Source organism: Aquila chrysaetos, chromosome 15 (assembly GCF_900496995.4).
Source record: "Aquila chrysaetos chrysaetos chromosome 15, bAquChr1.4, whole genome shotgun sequence".
In the NCBI taxonomy this organism is placed as follows: Eukaryota; Metazoa; Chordata; class Aves; order Accipitriformes; family Accipitridae; genus Aquila; species Aquila chrysaetos.
The window spans coordinates 2,188,882-2,212,843 of record NC_044018.1 but is presented as its reverse complement, the minus strand read 5'-3'; the positions used below and the strand labels follow the sequence as shown (position 1 = coordinate 2,212,843).

At 44.3% G+C, this 23,962-nt stretch overlaps 1 protein-coding gene across 2 annotated transcripts in view; it reads right to left on the bottom strand.

Moving 5' to 3' along the window:
- Window positions 1–16,810, bottom strand: part of EXTL3 (exostosin like glycosyltransferase 3) — a 135,788-nt gene extending 118,978 nt beyond the window's left edge. For both annotated transcript variants that reach the window (XM_030036875.2, XM_030036879.2), the window contains exon 1: window positions 16,465–16,810. The gene's annotated coding sequence lies outside the window, so the exon portion shown is untranslated. The remainder of the gene's footprint in view (window positions 1–16,464) is intronic.
- Between the last annotated feature and the right edge of the window lie 7,152 nt (window positions 16,811–23,962).

The window sequence follows — 23,962 nt, the reverse complement described above, 5'->3', positions numbered from 1 at the left end:
GAACTGTGCAACAGAAATGGTTCTTTTTCCTCTGCCGACTATAAAGCAGACCTCAGAAAAAGAAAAAAGAAACAACTTTGTAGACAACTATATCAGTACACAAGAGTCTTCCACTTGAATGCTGCCCTCACCTTAACTAGCAAAGAAGCTAACACAATAAATTCGTTAGTTCTTCAAACCAAAACCAGAGTATTTCTACCCTCCCATCATCTCTCTTCTTCCTTGTCCCAGCAAAAGCACAGTGCGGCTGCCCATCAGACTGAGGTTACAACTAACTAACCTCGCAAACAAGAAGAAAGGTTAGATTCAATCCAATCACTTCCCAAACTGGTCTACCACACAGCCAGGAGAGAGAGACCACAGGACCTCTTTTTTCCAGCTTACCACAACTTCAAGGGGTTGTGAAAATATGTCCTAATCTTCTGCATATCTGTCAGTCATTCTATAACCAAGTGAGCGTATGTGCCCAAAAAGAGAAAACACTTCAACACCCTTCACAAATACCTGCAATGCTCCTGGCTGCTGGTGCACCCTCACCAAAACAGCCACCACGAGCTGCAGGTGTGAGATACACGTGCCTGCTGCATCTCCTTCCTCCTTCCACTGCTCATAGAGGTACACACCCTGGAAAATGGTTTCAAGTTTGTCTACAACTTCCTAAGGGAGAGAAGGAAAAGGTGTTTAGAGGATTTAATTCAAAATAGGCTTCCTCCCCTTCCCTTTTTCAACCCTGCCTATAAAATCAGACATAGGGCAACAGCCTCTATCATCCCTTGTCTTTTTTACCGTAAACTTCAAGGACTCTTGACCCAATGAATCTCTTAACTTGGCTTAAAATGCTACTGAAAAATTATTAATAATCTGCTTGTCTGTAAAACAGCTGTCCATGTTGTATGTGCAAGCAAGTGCATACTCTGTCCAGAAAAGTATGCAGAAGTTCAGGATATGTTCAGAAAATGGATGTACTCAGAAATTGAGGATGCCGAACACACCCAGATACTGCCATTCAGAGAATTCACAGAGGCACTTTTTGTGCGGCAACATCTGTAAATCAAAGCATATTATTTTCCACCCTCATAATCAAGAGATTTGCTAGATTATCTAGAGATCTGTCTGATCATGACAGACAAAGCTGTTGAACCTCATGCAGCTGCCTGAAACGCACACTCAGGCAAAGAGCTTACTTGTGACACCGAACAATAAACGCGTCCCCTTCAATGCTCACTTCCAATTAGCAAAACTCTCGGTGCGGTGAGGAAAGAGCCCATCACAGCAAGAGGAGTGGCTACAGGTGACAAATGTGCGTGCCAGCAGCCACTGCTTGGCAGACGAACCACAGTCCTCGTCTAACAAAGTGAGGATCAGAGGCAGACTGCAGTCAGCGCTTCATCTGCAGTCAATGAGAAGCCAGAGAGACTGGAATATCATTAGGAGGACAGACAGCAGAACTTAAAAAGGCAGCCTTGACAGCGAGCGTAGCTTCAATTAACAAGCTGTATTTGCAAGGCTGGACTCCAAAATGCTCCTCAGCATCCAATCATCTAACTGTTGCTTAAAGACATAGCATTATACAAAGGAATTGGGTATCAGTTGGCTGAACAACTAATCCCAGCCAGATGCTAAAACTACCAGCAAATAGGTCAGTCATATATCCTACACCATTCAGGGCCCTCCAACAGGGAACAGTCACGCACCACCACTCATGCACCTGTGAAAATGGTTTGAGAGGTTCCTTGCAGTCCTGAATCCATTTGCCAAATGATACTTCATATTGTGGTTCAGGGAAAGGCAAATCACAGCCCACCTCATTGCTGAAAAGCCTTTTCTTTGCTATCTTTCCAATCATGTTACGCAACAAGTAATTCATTCCTACACATGTAGGAGCAAAAATGCCCTTCAGCATTAATAACAATTCTAGATTACTATAATCTTAACAGAAATAAGATCATGGAGATTTTTATACAACTCTGCAAATTACTTAAATCAAGCAAAAAAGTACGAGGTTAAATTAAGACTCCTTTCCCGCTCTACCCTTCACGCCTGCCTGTGAGTACACACAGCAAAATTAAATACAGCTGTTAACTTTCAGATGCAGTATAACAGCTATTTATTTGGTCAACAGCCAGCTGAATATGAGCCAGCAGTGTGCCCAGGTGGCCAGGAAGGCCAACAACATCCTGGTTTGTATCAGAAATTGTGTGGCCAGCAGGACTAGGGAAGGGATCATCCCCCTGCACTCGGCACTGGTGAGGCCGCACCTTGAGTACTGTATTCAGTTTTGGGCCCCTCAATACAAGAAAGACGTTGAGGTCCTGGAGCGTGTCCAAAGAAGGACAACTAAGCCGGTGAAGGGTCTAGAGCACAAGTCTTATTAGGAGCGGCTGAGGGAACTGGGGGTGTTCAGTCTGGAGAAAAGGAGGCTGAGGGGACACCTTATGGTTCCCTACAATTACCTGAAAGGAGGTTGTAGCAAGGTGGGGCTTGGTCTCTTCTCCCAAGTAATGAGTGATAGGACAAGAGGAAATGGCCTGAAGTTGCGGCAGGGGAGGTTTAGATTGGATATTAGGAAAAACTTCTTCACCGAAAAGGTTGTTCAAGCACTGGAACAGGCTGCCCAGGGAAGTGGTGGAGTCACCATCCCTGGGGGCATTTAAAAGACGTGTAGATATGGTGCTCAGGGACATGGTTTAGTGGTGGACTTGGCAGTGCTAGGTTAACAGTTGGACCTGATGATCTTAAAGGTCTTTTCCAACCTAAGCAATTCTGTGATTCTACAATTCTATGGAAGATCCAAGCACACACCTCAAGAAGAATGTGCCATGGGTAAGTTATTCCAGGTACTTCAATAGATACTGCTCTCAAGAGAGTGGTGATAGATACCATCTTTGGAAAGATTCAGGACTGTATCGTACTGAGCCTTCACTGCTGTCAATGACCTTTACAGTAATACGATAAATATTTTAGCATATAATGAATTTGCCGCATTACATTTGCTCTCCAGGCTACTGAAGATCAGCTAGGAACTGATCAGTTGCAGGCATAAAGCACCCACGAAGCTGAAAGCTACAATGGAGATCTTACTGACTGCATCAAAACTGCAGCAAAAAGCTGGGGGAGCGGGGGGAGTTTAAAGAGAAAAAAAGGTGTCTTAAAAAAAAAAAACAAAAAAAAACAACAACAACTCATGAGCTCACCATTTACATAAGCTTCCACCAGATTCACAGTACCAGCAGAGATCCCTGCAGTCACTCAAGCAGGACTGGTCCTGAAGCTGCACCTTTATTGTTTTGAATCTCACATTCATTTATGCCAGCAACAAACCTCTCAAAGATAACCTCAAAAACCCACAAGCTTCCCAGGAGTTCGAAGGACAGGCTGCACAGTAGCTCTGAAACACAAGGGAAGTTGCATGTTTTAGCTCCAGTTTTGCCATCAGCTCATTCGGATGACTCGTATGACTTCAGACACCTCTTTGCATCTCCATTTCTTCGCTTGTAGGCATCAGTGCTTTGTCATTTTGCAGTAGCATCTCAAAAACACATGGAGTTGTCCATATCTCCTCAACGCAAGGAAAGGAGATGCCACGGTCTCTTTCTAGATACCCCTGTCTCCACAGAGGGTAAAGCATCCACAGAACACATGAAGCCAGCAGATGCCAGCACTGTGTCTGCTGATCTATGCCGAAACCTCAGCCAGCCAGATTGTCTCATTTTTTTGGATCTCATTTTCAACAGATTAAGAAAAATTATCCCAGGGGTATGGCAATGGACCAGAACGCAGGAGATCATTTCAAGACATCTGCAATAGCACACAATTAACAACAACTCCTCAATTTTGTCTTATGACCTCACTCATTAGGAAGAGTTTTTATCACCCTCAAATAACATCTTTATGAACACTCCCCCCAACATCTCCGCCAAGTCTTTTCTTACTGCCATTATAAGCCCGAGGCTTCTCTTTCCTCCCCTTGAGATGGAGTCAAGGTAAGATCTTAATTTCCTCTACCATCTGCAATGAAACTGCCTATACACACGTGCCAAACAAGCTAGAATTACACCATTAATTTCAGCTTAGTCAGCTCACACTACAGACTAAGTCAATATTTGACAGATATTTAGCAAGGACTACAATTTATTTAAATTCAGAGCATTGTGCCCCCAGGAGCAGATATAGCAAAGGATGAGACACAGCAGGACACACTGCTTGGGATTTGGGGGACAAATACTAGATAACCATAGACGACTTCTGACTGGAGACCTCCTGTTGTCAAAAAAAGGGGTTGAGGGAATAGGAGGACCACTGTCTCCTGAGATCAGTCCTCCAAACCAGGCCTGCTTCATGAGAAACAACCAGCCTTCCTGCAAACACTACTACGAGCAAGCGAGAACATCTCATCTTTCAGAGAGGCAGGGTTGCTAAGGCAATCAAACAAAAGGCCCGTTGTCTGTACCAGTCCACAGTTACTCCACACATCCCCATCACTGCTAGCTATAGGGCAGTTCAGCCCATACAAGAAGCTCCACCTAAATCCAGTCTCCATTGCAAAACCATGCACCTCTGAGCAGTTCTTAAGAGCAGTTAATGTTTTCTGGTATCTTCACAGCTGGCAGAGAACAAGGAAATTCTGACAAAAAGGATTTATGTGAAAACAATGCCAAAGAGGAGGAAGTCAAGTGAGCAAACGGAGTGTGAGGAAGAAAATAATAATAAGCAGAACAGATTAAGCACAACTCCACCATAAGTTGCAACCAGCCCACTACTCTTAGTTTTCAACAGAAACCATGGAAAAAACAAGAAACCATCAATTGCAGGACTGTTTCTCAGCTTCCCACCCCCTTCTGCAAGTTTTATAAGCTTCTGAAATCCAGTTGTTTAAAACAAGCACATCCCAGCAGATATCGATGCTGTGAGTCAGCAACGTCTCCTCACAGATGCGATCTCTCCCAAAGTGACTGTTTTCCAGAGCAACATCTCCAGACCAAGCGCAGCGTCAGCGCAACTTGCTCTCAGAGTTTTCTGCCAGCACTGTTTAGAAAAACTGCTGAAACCACCCAGCATGCCAAGTTAGTTAATGACATCGCAAAGAAATAGGTTTACCCAAGACTCTGTCAACTTTTAATATGAAGCTGCTCCAAGTTAGAAAACTGACATTTTTTGCTTTTCAATATAAAAAGGTAGAGAATATAGAAACCATTCCTTTAACTGCCACTTCAGTCTCTCATGATAGCATCTTCTTCCCTTTTCCATCATCACAGGCAGATACTAAAGCTTCTGGATCTCTCCAACCCTGTTGCATGTGCTGGTTCATCCTGCTAGTTGGCAAAATTCTTTGCTTACATGAGCCCCGGGAAATGGTGCCAAAATTGAAGATTAAAGGAATATGTCAGTGAAAAATCCCACTGAACAGACAATCCCACAGGGAAATAAAAATAAAAAAAAAAAAAAAAAAAAAAAAAAAAAAAACACACCACGTTGATACAAACCTCCCTCTTACACAACCGACCACAGCTAAGTCCCCCTCCTGTCAGCAGATATGAAGCATTATCAGGTCAGAGCTGCCACCAGCAGAGAAAGCTGCTCATTTTAAAAAAAAAAAAAAAAAGCTACATGCATGAAAACTAAGTGTTCCTTGTTTTGTCCATAACTGTCTAGGAGACTCCAAACACCAAGTAAACAGTCCACCTGCAGCCCAAACCAGCTGCAAAGCGTGAAGCCTACCCACCCAGCAGTGTCCCTAGGACCTTGCAGGAAGCTAATCTTGCTTGGCAAAAGGAAGGTGCCTGCAAAGACACAAGATCCAAATTCAGAAGAAACCCTGTTTTGCAGTGCAGCAGTTCACCGAAGGGATGGTTTTGTTTTTAATTCAGTCACAGAGTAAAACTTAAAAACAAAAAGATACCTATCAAGGGTTATAGCAACAAAAGGTTTATAGCAACATTTTCTCTTGCCCCTGGACAAACTCTTTAGCTACAGAAGCTGAAGGAAATCACACCAACAGCCCTGGACACACATTCATATCCTGCATTTGAAAACACAAAAAACAAAGCTCTGCTGAATCTGGGAATTAGAAAGCCTGACAGATTTAACTCTGGTTTATCCCCTGGCAAATTAGCCACTGTTTAAACATGGAGCTTGGGCATTACATCATCTGTTTGCAGGGGATATTTTTAATTTTTTTTTTTTTTTTTTTTTTAAAGCTAAACCATTCTTGTGTTCACAGCTTGAGGAACACCATTCACTCCTAACAGACTCAGCGAAATGAAGGGGTGGATCAAACTTTTTGCAGGAGCCCTGCAAGCAGGGAAGCACACACCTAAACTGCTTTGCAAGTTCAAACAGTAGATCTTATCTGGAATTTAGCAGGAAATACAGAGTGCCCCTCAGGTTTGTCTATTCAGATTCAAGGATGAAAAGCCCACTTTTTCAAGTTATGATGTGCAAAAACCAGACTGATTAGGGGGCTGAAATCACACATGCTGGAGCTCACCCAGCTCCAGTTCAACGTGGATCTAAGGAGACATGTGGTTGGGTCCCATTTGATTATTCCACTCACTTGTCATCTATGCAAATAACTCCAGCATTTCAGTCCTTCTAGATACCATGGTTCCTTAATGGACCAGACTGAGAGGCAGGGAAGGACCAGCTGCAAACTGAACTACTGGAGATACTTTCAGTGTCTATTCTCTTGTTCCAGCTTGGACACTCATTTTGGAGACTTATCTTCCCTTGAGAGATGCAGATCTCTGTCGGTACAATTTTGTTTCTCAAAACTTGGCTGAAACCTAATTTTGCAGCACCCGCTCTTTGACCCTTGTTTCACAGAGCTTTCTTTGGTGTATTTGAAGGACCAGGCTCTCACAGCCTCTCCAAGTACAGCTTCGGAAAACACACGGTGCAGTGGGCTCTCATGTGAAAACTCGTACTTAAACGCTAAGTTGATCTGAGAGATTTCACACAATCTGTTTTTCAGACCCTTCTATCTCAAGAGTTGGCAGATTTCAGAAAGGAAAGAGGAAGAATGCCAGAAGAGACATTTCAAAATGGTAAAAGGAGGAACCATTGGTCTCATCCCCAAGAAGAGGTTTCAAACAGACACACAGTCTGGAGTGAGGCCCTCTCAAATGTCTGACATTTTCCTACATACCAAACCCACAGTGGGCTGTGACCACAATCCAGTGACATCAAGGAACGAGATTTCACAAGACTTTTGCTAAAACTTTATAAAGGAAAAAAAAAAAAAAAAAAGGATTTTTTTTTTAAAACCTGATACGATTCTATGACCTAATCACATTACAACCTCTTAAGCTAAAAAAAAAAAAAACCACAAAAAAAGAAAAAAAAAAACCAAACCAAAACCCCAAACAAAATCCAACAACAAACCACCGCCTTTTCATCACCACGCCTCTAGACATTTAAAAACACAATGAGAATTTTCTCCTTAGATTAATAAATAAATAAAGCATTATTTTGAAATAATACCACGGACGAGCAATTCTGGCTAAAAAAAAAAACCAAACAAAACAACCCAAACAACAACAAAATCCCCCAAAGTTTCAAAAGTACATCTGTGGAAGTCCTGTTAAAGACAGCTTAACCTTTAAAAAAGCCAGAACTATAACACACACAGAAGAATAGGCTTTGCTGTCAGAATGTAATTAAAAAAAACCAAAACAACTCAATTCTGCTCTATATCGAGATAGCCAGGAGCTGATCTGGGAGAAAGTCAAGCAAATAAATTTTCTCTCTAAGATTCCAAAAGGTCATTGCAAACAATTACTAAAATGCAATACTGAAAACAGCATATGCCAATTCTTTTTTTCAATTTACAAGATATCTTTACTGGTCTAGTTATTACTTGGAAAGAGTAATAATCCCAAGGATCGCATAGCCAGTTAAATAATTACATGAATACCAGGGAACCATTAAAACTGCATTTCAAAGTGAGTAGGCTACAAAACTGTTTGTTTCCTCTTCCTCTCCCTCTGCTTTTGCATAACGCAGTTCCCAAAACAGATCTCATCTGCAGTTAAACTTGGGCCAGAATGAAGACATTCCTTCCCATGTATGGGAAATAAGGGAGATTATTAATTTAACTTCTCATAACAGAAGAGCAGAAGTCATAGTAAGAAGGCCTCAGAATAAGAAGTCAGGCAATAAAAAGAAGCACCAAAGTCTGAAAGGATTTGTACCAATACCACATGTCTTTCCAGTTGTCTCGCTACCAAGTAGCCTTCAAAACAAGGCATTTTCTTCTTTCAGTGCAACTCCAGTCCCCATTAACAGGAACTGCATGCGTCAGCACAAACCTCGGTTTCACCCAGCAGCATGCAGGAACTGAAAAATGAGCATCCTATTCTAGTGACCTTCATAGTCATACACAACAGCGAACTATTCTTGTCCATTCAGCGCATTCTTTTATAACAAGTCCCCCTGCTTCATTAAATTACCCTCGTTGGTCCTGAGCAGACTCTAGATTTGCAATAAAGATAAAAGAGCGCAGGAGCAGACCTCTGACACAGCATAGCAGCTCTGTCACTGTCCCACTACCTCTTCTACATCTGCCCAAGCCTTGCAATGCTCAGCCACTCCTGTTGCTGCCAGGGGAAGCAGCCAAGCACATACAGGCATTGCCCTCCCTAAGTAGCAGGTGCCTATTCCTACCGTCCCCTCCAGCAGCAAACAAGCAGCAAGCCTAGCTTCTCGCTGCTCTGCCTCTCGCTTTGCCTTTTCAGCAACAGAAACAGGCAGGGTCCTACCGGGCATCTATCCCTCATAGCCTTGGAGCAGCAACATTCAGAGTACCAGAGCTGGGTAAAAATATCAAAATACAGAGATACTCCCTGCCCCCTGACAAGTGAGTGGGTCTCCTCCTCGGGCACTGCCAATGCTCACACCTCATGTCTTGGGAGAGCCAGGTTGGAACTGAGACAGGAATATCCTAATGCAGGATCATTAAGACAGTAAACTAACAGTAAGAAGAGGGGAGAAGGGGCACCTAGCAACCTCCCCCCCAAATCCTACTACTAAGGGAACCAACCCCTCACCTCCCCCCCAAAATCCCACAAGCAGTTTGCTGTTAGATTATCAACCTGAATCACTTCACTGAGGCATCATATAAATGACAAGGACTGCAGAGCTGAGAGAGGGAAAGGAACCAAGGCCATCCCTTCCAGCAGCAAGCTATGAAATCAGCTCAGCCATGAGTCCCGAATTGAAAGGTCAGTGTCAACAAGTACTGGGCAGTACTTCACAGAAGCACTGCAATACGGTCAGATACTATGGAAACGTTAACCTCCATTTCCTAAAGATTTATAAAGCACAGAAGCAGGAGAAGGTGACAGAAGAGCTCGAGCATAATCCCTCCCTCCCCCAAAGGCTCCACATAAACATACAAATAGTCCGTATACAGTAGGAGTTAACACAGCGCTCCCTCAATATGCACACAACAGCTTTTGGTAAACACGCTAAGAATAGGTACAGGGACAGCAAAGCGTCCAAGCAAGACAACCCTGCAAAGCAGCAGCATTAAGCTCACAAGAAACATTCGCAATACTGCTTTTGCTTTAATCAGTTTTAAGAAGAGGAAATTCACTTTGGTTCTTTTTATAATACCTACTCTATCACATTTGTCAAACAGCTGCCACTTTCTGTCCCAGATATAGCTGCTTTCAGTGGTAACCAAAAGGATTGCCCTGTCTGCGCATGTATTATAGATCAGAAATGCATATTAAAACAGACTCAAGATCTGTCTAGAGATTACGTGTCACTCCTTCCAAGTCAATGGAATTATACAGAGACACTAGTCAGTGCAAAGCCTGGGTTGTACTTTTATAAACTACGCCGGAAGATGCTCTGGGCCTTGCTGCCCAAGAAACATCATCTGAAATGCAAGCTCAGTAAGATAGACATTCAACTGATGCAAAAACCTCTTCTTCCCCGACATCTCCTTTGACAAGGAAGAAATAACTGTGTTGTTGGCCTTTCTAATCAAAATCCTCATTGTCCCAGCAGTGTAAAAGTCATTTTCAGAGAAAGCAGGTCTGATTCCTGAGGGGAGGGAGGGGGAATTAGCTTCTGTACAAAAGCCTTGAGATACCTACCAGCTCCAGCTCAATCGTTACTCCTAACTAACTACACCCTTGAGACACTTGCAAAAGGCTTGGTGCTATTCATCACTGCCACAAAGTAAAAACAAAGTCAGAAGACCCTGGAGACAAATGTGAGAAACCAACTACAAGATTTCTTTGAATCTCTTTATTATTACTTTCATTAAATCTTAGTTTTTGTTAAGAATTCTAAGATTAACATCAACAATAACACTTTGTAGATGTTACTGATTTACAGTTTTCCTGTGAAGAAAGCTAGCCTCAAAGCTGTTTTATAGGTAAGAGGCATAAGAAGTTTGCAGACTACGACAGAACCCAACAGCAAATAACCAAAGAGCTTCTGGGTCCATCAAATCCTGCCTGCTCCACTAGAAAGGAACCACATCAGAATCAACTCTATGTTCTGCTTTTAGTAAGATCAACAAAATAACAACCGCCCAGAACGTTTTTTACAAGATCATTACAAGGACAGCTCTTGCCTTTCTCCAGGTCCTTGTTTTTGTTTCCCAATGCACGGTTGAGAACTTGCAAGGAAAGGCTTAACAACAGCTAATTGTCAGACGCCACACTAATTAGTGGCAACTTTCCAACGCATCCATCTCTGGCTGGTTTTCCGATAGCTGGCTCCTCCTCAATCCCCACATTAAAATGAAGGTACACAAGGTAGGCGGCAGATTCATTTACAAGTACCAAGGTCTTCCCAGGAGAGATGCCTAAGGAAAGAAATATCTTACCTAATCAAGGCATGGGTTGGGGTTTTTTCTTCCCATTTGCTATGGGACTGCTATCTTTATTAATAAATCTCAGAATGATGTTAACCTATTCACTGACACTTATTATTAGATGTACAATGCATTTCTGGGAGTCAATGGGCTCCTGTACTGCATGTTATCTCTGGCCAGCGAATTACCTCTAAATGAGGAAGACAGGATCATACTGTCCTGTCTTCTGCCCACCTGCTGGTTACACATCACAGCTTTGATGTTACTACTCCACTTATATCAGAGGTTTCCGGCCTATTTTATTTGCAGACCCGTACAAGTTTCCCTGCAGACACAAAGGCCTCCCAATAGTGAATTCAGGACTGCTTTGCTTAGACTTTATAGACCCCTTAGAAAGAGGCTTACACCATTGCTCTATATATTTAGGCTCTGCTCTCAACTCCGAGGCTCCCCACTTGTTTGGCAGCATTTCTTGTCACAAGCTCCAACGCTTTCATGCCAACCTTTTCCAGGCGTCATCTGCATGTCAGCAGTACTCCACAGCATATACTCCACTCAACACCAACACAGTCCAGAACACATCACTTCCCACTAAGTGCCTACACAGAGCAGACCTGCAGTATAATTACTTCCTCATGCCCATAATAGAAACACTAAAAGACGTGTACAAATTTCATCCTGATGCACCCCTGCATTACATATGATGCGGAGGCATTTAATCAAGGAGGAAAAGATAAAGAAATCTTTCCCACATTCAGTGACGTGCTTAATTCCATCACATGCAAATCTGGACTCAGAAGGTGGAGTACGTAAGGGATGGGGAAAAGAAAAGCTTACCTTCACATTTAAAATTGAGACGTGTTGATGGAACAACATAATGGAGAGTGTTGATGGTTTTAATTGTACTGCCTTTATACAAGCAGAGGACCCAATTTCCAAATTAAGTTGCCAAACTTTAATTCATTATCTATTTGATTGGAGTTAGAAAGTACTCAACCTGTCAAGAAGTGTTCCTTAAGGAAGACAACACATGCAGACAACAATTTATTTTCTGCTCCATGGCATTTTGCCTTTCAAATAAATATAATTCACTTCCAAATGAATTCATAGATGACCAATATATTGGCATAGATTTGAGATGACTACATAGCTCCACAACCCTTTCATGTCACACGGAAGGGCTAGCACAAAACAGTAAGAAAGCTCATCCTACAGAGTTAGATGTCAGAATATACACTTCAGCACAGCAACACTTGTACCAAAACACAACAGGATTGGAAACAAACCTCAGGCTACCTGTACTGCCACTATCCCTAAGAAGAAGTCAGATAAGAAGACACCTGCAAGTATTTTGGATCATAAATGAAAGCGTTTTATGAAACAAGACAGATAAAAGGCTAACCAGCTGGAAACTGTACATTAAAAAGTAAATAGAAATGTTACTTGCGCAGTGGGAAATGTTATTAGCATTTTGTATTAGAAGAAACTTGAGAGGGTTTCTTACATTTGTGGGTTAATCCCACGTTCTGATACTCCTCTCAGGCAGACATTTGCATTAGAAATGCAACACACTTTCTTAATTCATGGGCAAGGGGGAGGGCAGGGGACAGGCAGAGAAAACACACACCCCCAACACCAGGCAACGAGATCCCAACCTCTTAAGAAAGTGACTGTAAGGGCAGAAACTCTGAGACTCATTAAAACACACGCCTTAAAAAAAACCAAAACCTTTACATCCATTAGTGACCACAGATTATCTGTTCGTTTGAACTTTTAGGATTCCCTCTCCCCCCTCCCCGCCAAACATAAAAGATTAATTTTCTGGATTTATGAGTCTTGATTTTCTGTATTTCACTTGATTTTATCAATGAGGGACAGGTCACTTTGTAGTGGTGTTGGTTATGTCAACATAGCCCTGACAAACTGATGTCCACTCAACACGAGTCAGCAGGGGCAGATGCCAGCAGAGGGAGCACAGCACACGTCCACACTTCTTATATGAAAGACTGGATATTGTAAACCTCCTCAGCAAATGCTAAATTAAAAAAAATAAAGATACCGGAACTTGCTTTAAAATTGCTATAATCTTGTAGGGAATATACAGCATGTCAAGGCAGAAGCTACAAAATGTCCTTTCAAATACGTTTGTGACAGATTAGTCAGTCTTCTAAACTGTTCTTGCTGGTAACAAACATCAATTAACTAATAGCAATGATTTCACAAAAATGGGATTTCAATTTGCACTTCAAAACTGGCCCTGCAACTGCTGCGTAATAACATCAATTTACCTGGTCAGCTAGCGCTCAAGGCTTCCTACACCCAGCCAATCCAGGGATCGATTAGCTGTAAGCCATGGAGTTGTACATGCTTCTGTCTTTATCCTTCCTAACAAACCCCAAAACCTCAGATTGGCTTTGCACCTCTTCTTGGGGAACATCCACCAACATCATTTGCATCCGACAAACAGCCATCTAAGCTGCAGGAGCCAAACTCAACCACAACAATCCCCAGTAAACAGTACTTTCAAGTATTCTCCAAGAAGAAAACTACAGGCTCTTTGCTTTTGAGGATATGTCTAAATTGCAACCACAGAGCTGCAAGCATACTCATGCTCACTTTAGCCCAGCAAGCACCGCCTGTGTCAGCACAGGTTACACAAGACAACTGGAAGTCCCAGCTGTGTCCCTCAAATCCCATGTAAATGCTTCCCCTACTGCCTAGTCACATACTAGCAGAGATACAGTTATCTGTACCAAAATGGCGCATATCTAAATATGCTTACAAGTATTGTTTGCGTCCTTGTAAAAAGGCAAGTGAAATCCCCACTTATTTTGCCTGCTGGGTTGTTAAAACATAGTAATTCCAGTCTGGGTTAGGATTCGTTCATTACAGTAACAGCAAAAATCCCACCCTGGGTTAAAACCCCAGAGTTAGGAACTGCTTCAAAATGGTCACAGTCTGTTCCTGCCCAAAAAGAGGTGTTTAGCACAGATCACAGGTAGAGAAGCGAGACAACAAGCACTGGGAAGACCTATCTGCTGATGAGGAGATGGGATCCAATGATCAGGAGGTCCCTTCCAGTTCTGTATTTTTGTGGGGTTTCCAAAGCAAAAAAATTGCCTCTGGACTAAGAACTAAGCAAGTCACTTTTGACTGCTGTGATCTTGGCTTCAAACAACTAGCACACGTGGTTAGCTGCATTTCCCACCCCAGTGAAATCATTGTTGTGGGCAGGGGGAGGAATGCCCTGGGAAAACAGGCAAGGTAACTGGGAGAGGTGATAGGAGTCAAACAGCAAGGAGAGAAATCAGGTAGCAGAGACGGAAAGGAAACAAGAACAAATACACACAGCCAGAAGGAGAGAGACAAACTCTAAAAATTAAGATGATGGTATCACGGCATTTCAAGACATAATAGTCATGGAAAGAAGACTCAAGATGGGCTCTGGCTCCACATATGCAAGCAAGCCCTAGGAATGCATCAACATTCAACTCCTTGGCTGAATAGTCCCAGAGATCCACGCTACAAATATTCACGAGAAGATGATGATGATCTTCCTCTCCCCATCTTAACAGCACAGAAACAGCCCTCTGATTTTGCTATGTATCGAGAAACAGTCTAAGTGAAGGCAATTCAACAATCATGTTTTTCTTGGTTTGTGTATTCGCTGCTTTTGCTCTGACTTGACAACTGCCAAAATCCATCCTCACATGCAAACAAACATGAGAGCTAACAGTCTCCACTTGAAAAATTAGAGAATTTCCGAAAACTATTTTGGACTTCCCTTCTGCAACAAGACAGCAAGAAGTTCAAGAACTGTCTGTACCACAGCTGAGCTGCCAGAAGAATTTGGCTGTACCGTGCTCAAATAAAGACAGTCAACTACCCCAGCTCCTGCATCTCTTAACACTGAGCTAAACTGATGCAAACTCCCGTTTCTGGAATGAAAAACTGAAAAGAAGAGGCATCCCAAAGCCGTGAGTGAACACAGATAAAGCTGCTTGTAACAACTGGACTCTCCGATGGTACATGAAGTTAAGGGATTCCTCAGGGGGAGAACACTTCTCTCTCCCCATCACCACATAATCAGACTGTGGTTCATTTCTGATGCTACTTCTGGATAGAAACTAGCTTAAGATTACTCATTACTTGATAAAACCCGACAACGTACAAAACACACCCCATGTTCCAAGAACCTTACTATCTTAAATATAATAGATTCCTCCATGAAAACAGAAATATCTGTAAGATAATCACCTCCACATGACACTCATTTCAAGAAACAAAGTTCTTTAGTCTTCTTCATACAGATGTTAGACTCACAGCACAGAAACCCAGACATTTTAAAGCCAAGCTATCATATCAGGATATCAACACACACAATTTATCAGGCACGCGCAAAAGCAACAAGAGATCAGAAACTAGTCAATGAGACTCTCAATGTTTGAATTTTAACACACAGAGCAACAGAACAGTGTACCTAGAATGCTTATCAGCACCTTTGTGAATCCTTAATACCATTTCAACCATTTCCAACTCCTCCAGGCTCCACATTGTTTGGTTTTGGACCAGCATAATGGGGTGTTAGGCAGCCAGCAGCAACGTATTAGCCTCACACTGGTAAAATTTTTGATTGAGGAAAGACCCCTATGGTTTTGAGCAAGAAGAGATCCCATGTGGGGAAAACAGCTGGGAAAAAAAAAAAAAATAACATGAACCTCAACTTCAGCAAACAATTCACAGGAGCGCAATACGAGCATACCAGAAACGCTGAGAAGCCCAGAGACAACAGCCTTGTCGTTTCTGTCCTCACCACCTCGCAAGGCAAAACCCCAGCAAGAGCAACAGGGAGCAGGCACCGATCTGGTGGAACTCGCTGCCACAGGCAGCGGCGAACGCGAGGGCTTTGTCAAGTTTCCAAGATACGGGACAACCCTGCGAGACGGCAACAAGCGCGTTGGGGTCAGCGCTTTCGGTGACCGTCGAAGCCGGACCGGGTGCTAGGCCTCAAGCCCCCACGCCGAAACCTTCCTCAGAGTGGGAGGAACGGGACCGCACCGGCCATGGGGGACGCGACGTCCCCCCCGAAGCCCAGGAGATGTCGCAGGCAGCCAGAGGAGACGGGACGAGGGGGTCTGGGGGCCGCCTGCGCCCCGGCCCCTCACAGAGTTAGTTGAAAGAGGCGGGAAGGAGGACAGGGGGCAGGCGGGAAGGCTGGAGCCTGTCAGCAGCGCCTGGGCGCCAGGTGCCGTCGCAACCCTCCCGCCATGAGGGACCCCAGCCTTATAGGGACACCCCCCCCCCCCCCGCAGCGTCCCTCATCCTGTGAGACCCCCCCCCACAATGTCCCTCGCCCTGTGAGGGCCCCCCCTCCCGGTGTCCCCAGCCCTGAGGGACCCCCCCCCCCCCGGTGTCCCCAGCCCTGAGGGACCTTACCCCCCCCCCCGACTGTCCCTCAGGGACGCCCCAGCCGGGCCCGCCGCAGCCTCAGGGGTCTTGCTCCGGACTGAACCACTCCCGCCGCTCACCCGGCCCCACGGGCTCCCCCGGGGGTGGTGGTAGGGGGGTGTGCTACCGCCGCGAGTCGCTCTTGCCCCCCACACCCCCACCCGAGTCCGTGGTACGGTCCGCCCTACCTCTTGGCGCCCTCACTTCACCCTCCTGGCGGAGCCGCGGTCCCGGCGCCCGCTGCGCCGCCCTCCGCGAGTGGCTGGGGGGGGAGCCATAGCCGCTGCCTTGTCTTCCCCCCTCCGTCCGCCCTCCCCTGCTCCCCCCCCCCCCCCGGTCCGGACACAGTTGGTTTGTTCCGAGAAGCCGGCCGGTCTTCTCCCCTAAACCGCTGGATCTCTCACGTCTTCGGCCATTTCCGACCAAGCCGGCGGAAGTTGCCGAAGTGGTGGCGGAACTTAACGGCCTTAACCGAAGGGTGGGCGGAGATAGCCGAACCGGCGGCGGAGCTAGCCGAAGGGCTGAAGGGGCGGGGAACAGACACGCGGAGGCGGAGACTCTTGGCTCCGGAACCTGCCGAGAGTAGCCGAAGCTCCCCAGCTCTGCTCCGTCTCCAGCGCGGAGAGAAAAGACCCAAACCGGCAAGGGCTCGCACAGTTACCACCCGCCCTCTCCCGGGTCTGAGGAGGAAGTAAGGCGGCAAATCGACGGCGAGCTCTGTCCCTTTAAATGGTGGAGGAGGCGGAGCAGCTGCTCTCCCCCCTCCCGGGAGCCCGCCCACCTGCCGCTGCGCATGCGCATTGCGCGGAGGGGCTTTTTCCCGCCTAAAGGCAGGCACGTGCTCCGGCACCCCTCTCTCCCCTCCTCACTGAGGAGCCGCCGTCCCCTCAGTGACCGACGCTGCCTCGTACGGGCTGCCGCGGTCCAGCAGCCCTGTCCTTCCCCAGCTGTCCTCCAGCACCCCTGCGAGGCTGGGAGTGCACCCACATCGCTCAGCCATGTGGGTCAAACTGCAAGTTTGCCACTGATTCCCCCAGCCAGGCGTCCACGTGACTCGCTGGCAAAAGGGGTTATGAAAACAACTATATTGTGGGAGGCTGATCTAAAGACATAAAGACACTGACTGCAGAGCCTTATTACAGGTACTGAAATACCACTACAGATTGGAATTTGTTACAAAATTACATCAAGATCCAACCTGGTGGGTTTGCATTAACAGCACAAATTATCACTCATTCTGGACAAAGTACTTTTAAATACTAGCGTGGTGTTAAATGGCATTAGTGGGTAAATGTTGTTAAGTCACAGCAGCTATGTAAAATTTAGGGCGACGAGTACTGAACATACCATGCAACAGATGGTGATTGAAGCGAAAGGAAAAAAAAAAAAGCAATGGGGAAATAAAGGAGAAAAAAAAAAAAAAAGGCAAGTGACGGTGCCAGCATCTTCTCACAACAAAGCCAAATCAAACAGATTCAGTACTCTGCTTCCTTGCTTTATGCACTTTAACTGTAATTTTGTATTTTAGGGGCCCCATGAAAGGCATTCATATCTACAGGAATCAAATCTCACCCCAGAGCACAGAAACTGACAACTTTGGGGGGATTAGAGAATTTTCACAGGAAGAAATGGGGTTTCATCTCTGTAGGAGTGGAGAAGGTGGCAACTGTAGTGTGTGGCCACAAAGCTCCAGGAATCTCAGCTTTAATAAAACATGAGCACTTCAAAACGGCAAGAAACCACTTTTCCACCACTCTGCACTTTTTAACAGTCATTTACACATGTGTAAAGAATGCAAGGAGAAACTAACTTTTTTACTGAGATGAAAAAATAGCAGCGGTTAAGGCAGGGGGCACAGGGACTACCCTTTGATAAACAATACAAAATCCAATCTCACAAGCAGGGAATGTGCTATACTGAAGGGCAGGAATAGGTACTGCAGGTTCGAAAGCTCCAAGAAACAATACTTCATATTTTTCAGGAAAAGTTAGACTATGATTACATTGCACAGTATAAAGACAAAATTAACGTCCAAATTATTGAACACACCCACATTCTCCTAGCACACACATCTGTTCCCACTCTGCCACAGCTTGAGGTTTCATTGTTCCACCCTGCTCTACCTGGAGCTCTGCATGAGAAAACGGGGAGACAATAAATTCCCTTCAGGACCTTGCTGAGGAAGAAACACAAATGGAGAATGTGCACGTCAGGACACAACTCGAGAACAATTCTCCCAAATCCCAAAAGAAAACAAGCTTTCAGGATCAGCAGCCAGTCTGGCAAGTCTTTCTTTCACAATGCGCTATCAAGGCTATTACACATTATATTGACGACGATATCTTCAGATTTAATCCCCTTCTCAGTGTACTTAACCCTTCTTATTCTAATGTAATAGGAGATCAGTATTAAAGACGAGTTTTCAGTTTCCACCAAGCCAAAAATGCACTGCTCAACTGCAATATCCCAGCAGAACAATTACGGTGTTCAAATATCCTCATTGTCCACCCTTTCTGCTATCTGGGCTTCTGTTTTCTCTTACAGAGTATCCAAGAACACATGTAAAATTTTCACGTCAGAAGTGGATCCTAGTGGGCGGAGCCTATAACGTATGATGATCAATAGTTTAAACAAGAAAATACATTGCACAGAAAATTGCCTGACTCCTTTCCTAGCAAGGAGAAGCCTTATACTCCTACCAGCTTCTCAGCCTGGTTTCCCAAAGGAACAAGCCTTAATGCAGAGCATTGACTGACTGCACAGGGACAGTCCTGTTGTTAAAGACTTTGAAAGTCCTTGGTGACTTTTAGTTGAATCTGACAGAGGGGCAGAGGTCTAAAAATACTAGATCCTGCTATATGAAAGCACGCAGGTGCAATGCAAAGACACCCAAAATGCAGTTGCAGTTCAGATCTTGTCCCTTCTGTTTGACCTGCTCACCAACCAAGCAGCCAGCTTGGATATCTGGCTGGGAGCCACGCACAAGTGGTATATTTCCAACAAGCAGCCTCAACAGTGATGGGAGGTTTAGGATTCAGGTGCCAGGGAGTAGCAATAAGGAGGGATCTGGGGATTTACAGTAAGGACAAGAAGGAGGGAGGTTTGGGGGTGGTGAGAAAGGGAAATGGGGTGAGGGCCTGCGATTGTCACACACCCTAGGAGACTGAAGAAACGGTGGCAGTCAGAGGCTATAGGGAAAAGACAAAATCTAAGAAAAACTGGCTTCATGAGTCCAACTGCTCACAGAACAACTTATTTGACACCTATGTATGATTTCATGCTGGGAACCTCCTTTATATTACCTTTTAAGTAACTCTACAGTTGGCAGCTGCAACTGAACACAGTGAATGCCATCACACCTTTGTGTCCTCGTTTTCTCTACTTTAAATGGTCCCCACTTTACCTCTTTTCCTAACCCACACCAAATTCCCTTTTCCTCATCCCACTTAACTCGTAAGCATCCATTTCTCGCATCCAACATACTGGTGTCTCCAATCTGCTATAAATTACATCGAGTCATTTCAAGCAGGTATGAAGGAGTTTCAGAGCCAGCTAATGCACGTTTCCATGGCACGCTTCCATGGCCTGAAATAAACCCCAGAAAAACATCCATCACTCCTCAAGGGAACAACAATCTAAGGGGAAGACCCTGAACTTTCATCTTTTCCCTGCTGCAGTCCTTTTGGTAAATCTTTTTTAACCTCTTTCTCCTCCCTTCCACAGGAAACAGTACCAAGGCTGGACCATCTGCGGATTTTACAAGTTTCATGGAATGTTTTTAGACCACAATCCTAACCTCAGACACTGCTATCAGATTTCATAGGATTCAGTCACTTTTTAGCCCCAGGGTGCTGTAGGTGCTAAATAGATAATATACATCTCTCAGCTACTACGGAATGACTACACAGGAAAGCTCAATTTTTAATCCTACTGAGACTCTGACTGCTTTCGGCCATCAGGTATCCCATGGCATGCTTCACAAGAGGAAATGTTAATCTGGAATGCTGGCCAAATTCCAGTTTAGGTAATTACATTCTGACAATTTACATTCTCCCTGCAGTTTTAAATGGATATGGATTTTTTTTTTTCTCCTTACTTTATGTCATAAAAGCAGTGGCCTGGTCCTGCTCCTGCTGTTAGAGCAGCTGCCAGGCTTTGCAGCATAAGTAGCTGCGTTTCAGTGGTAGGTGAAGGCATCTCGGTACGTTTAAATAAAGCACTTTGAAGACCCCATGGGCACAAGAAGTATTGTAACAATACACCCTACTGCTGGCCATAAAGCATAGCAAGGGCTAGAGCGCAAAGTGAAACACTCAGTGGCAGTATCTATGTTGGGAACGGAAAAGTTAGCATAAAAACAGACACACCGACATACAGACTTTTCCCTCCCAAATGCTGATCCTAATTTGGAGCCAGTGCAGCCCCAGCTGGGATCCAAAGAGCAAATACAATGAACTGTCAGCATCCTGCACAGGGGAACCAGATCCTGACAGCAGGAGAAAGGAAGTTTATAAAAGCAGTGAAAGCTTTTGGCAAGATGCTGGGATGCTGGAGGACAGTGCCTGGTAGTAAAACGGGGTGAGGAAAAAAATGCCTGTTCCCTTGTTAATGGAGGAACAGTTAGTGTTTCTTATTTTACCTAGCTATTTGAAAGAAAAATCATGAGGCAAGAAACGGGGTGGAAGGTTTTGTTTAAGGTGGAATATTACGGATCGCACTTGGAGTATGTTGAGTTGCACTGCCAGACATTTGATTAAGAATAAGCATTCTAGATAAATTAATTAAATGACTGTATTATGCTTTGTTTATAAAACCATACGTAACCACACTTTGTTATTTTCTTCACAAGAACCACAATGCCTAAAAGGGTAATTTTCATAGTTCAGCAACAAAGAAGTAAGTTAAGAGAGATTAGGACAGTGGTTAAAAAATAAACTGTGAGAGACCAGATCGCTCAAAGGATGGGTAGAGAGACATTTAGCTTTCCCTCCTCCCCCAATATCTCCCAGATCATTAGCAACCAAAGGCTGTTACTAGCACTGGGTGAATATTTTTCACAAGTAGTTTGTTGACCAGAATGTGGGTTTCCCCATCCCCAAAACTACCAGCAAACCAATTTCAGTATGACAAGTCACTCCAGGCTTTGGTGGAGCTAGACACAGTGTGAGCGGGTGAAGGTAGAGCGGGTTTTCTTCCCTTTGTGTCTATAAAAGCTCATGGCAATTCTACAGCAATTCTGTGAATCTAGCCCTCACTTCCTTTGCATTTTTATAGTTACCTAAAAAATTAAACGCTTTGAGTCATGCAGAGTCATTTTGTGTGTGTATATCAAGCCTAACCAGGTACATTAACAGCAAGCTGTTACCACCAGCAGCCTTCACGATGGTGGTACCCCGAGAACAGAGAGATGTTGCACACAAGCTACTACATGAGTGGCTTCCTGGCAAAGGAGCTACATAACCAACCGAGCTACTTTCTCAATCTTACAGAGTGTCTTTGCTCTCCCATCCTCACCTGGGCCCTTGCAGGATGTACAATAGAGAGAGTGAATGTGTCTGTACGTGCTATTTTTGCTTCTCTTTTTAGCTAGACTTAGCTCTGTCATTCTAAAAAAAAAAAAAAAAAAAAAAAAAAAGATGAGTCACCCAGCATCAAAAAAATTATCTAAACATTTCTATATAAAATGTATCTACAGAAATAATAAAAAACCTCCCATTAAGAGACTTCCATATTGCAATACTCCTGGAAATTTCAGTGACTATTAAGAAAGACGCGATCCAAAGCAGGAAGCAGCAACCCAGCCTGGTGACAGCCAAGCAAAACTCCGAGTGGATCTTGGCGATGACTGAGTAATGGCACAAAATACCAGCGTTGCCTCTTTGCTTAAGGCTCCTTCCCCTTCCAAGCCCTGCTACACTAAGGAATCAGTTGCATTTCTGTAAAATTCCCTTGAATTCCTTGAATATTACAACTAACCATGCATCCCCTTCATCTCAAAGCAGATGCTTTGAGGTTTTCCAGAGATACCCAAGAAAGAAGACACATCCAAATACCTAGACTACCCCCAAACTCCACCCTGGAACAGATGGCGAGGTTATAAATACAGAAGCATCTGGTAACCACTGGTATGAAAAAAGCTGGCAAGCAACAGCTTATTCTGTTCCATGAAATATTCCATAATTTGAACTATATTTAAACAGGAGTTAAAAAGAAACAATCATTTCATTTGTATATAACATAATCCCAAAACACCTATGTATTGTAACTGCAGCATAGCTTGGGCATTACACTCTTGTCTACCAAAAGCACTTTTTTTAATTAACCATTCAGCACTGTCTAAACTTAAAGTGACTGCAAAACAAGCAGTTCAGTAAAGTACGAAAGCATCATTTTAAGCGTGTGCTTTGTTGCACCAGGCTACCAGACTTGAGGCTGCGAGTTTCCAGCACTTCAGCTCACCCTTGAGTCAACGCAATTTGAGGGGCCTTGACAACCTGCCAGATTGCCGAGAGTGCTCAAAAAGACAGAAGACTCAGGGAACGCAGACTCCGCTCACAGAGACCTATGTGCTTAAGCCAGCTATTTCATTTGTCGCCGGGTTCAGTTACCACAATGTAAACTCGGGATAATTCTTCCTACATGACTGTCAGAAAAACAACCTGTTAGAAATTATAGTCATCATATAGTAAAGAAGGCTGGTAAACACGTACACAGGCGGTTAAGAAAAAAAACCCACCCTCAAAGTCCCAAACCAAAGTCAGACCTGAGCATGCACACTACCCACGGTAACCCCAAATCCACTTCCAAAACTCTATTTAAATAATCTTTTGGGACACTGCTCCATGGTTCTTTCTGTGAACTGAGTGAATCATCTGTGTTTGCTAGAAATCCAAAGCGATAGCATGCATAAAACGATCATTCTGGATTAAAGTCACTTTGGGAAAAGACTGTAAAAGGCTGTCTGCTGGGATTGTGTTAGAGGTCCGCTGGAGACCCCACCGTTGGATTTGGATGTGTGCAGAGCGCTTTTAAAAATGACAAGAGAGAGAAAGAAATACTCCTAGGAATTGGCTGATAAGGGAGTCTTAAATTCCAGAATAGAACGAAGAACAAATACTAACAGCAGGGCCCTGTATGTCCGGGATGTAATAGCCGACCGACTTCTTTACAAAATAGGCACTGAGCAAACGAGAGGTGATTCTGCTGTAGACTTTCAGCAAATAGTGAGGATGTTGTAATAAAAGCCGCTTGTGATCACTCAATTCGAGCCTATTTTCCACAAAATGGTTCAGTTTAAGCAAAATAAAAGCAGGTCTGCAAGGTTTTCAATTTCAAAAAGAAATGTTGAGGTAATTAAGAGAACTAGTTTCTCAAGCTGACGGGCTGAATGGCTGAAAGGCTCCAATGCGAAGGTCTTGAAACCAAAGAAGAAAAACCATCTGCCATTTGCATCCTGAATAGAGGAGGCAAATAAGAAGCACACATAGGGAAGCAATGGGAACATGCTGGAGATTGGAGATAGCCACAGTCAAGCCCCCAGACTGAATACAGATGCCATCTTTCCATTGAGTAACATGCAGAGCGTAGAACACAGGGGCGAAGGCAGGCTGGGCTATGAGAAAGCCTGCCTGCAATTTCCCCAGCCAGGGGAAAGTCAACTGCACTGCTCAGTGTGCTCTGTTCCAG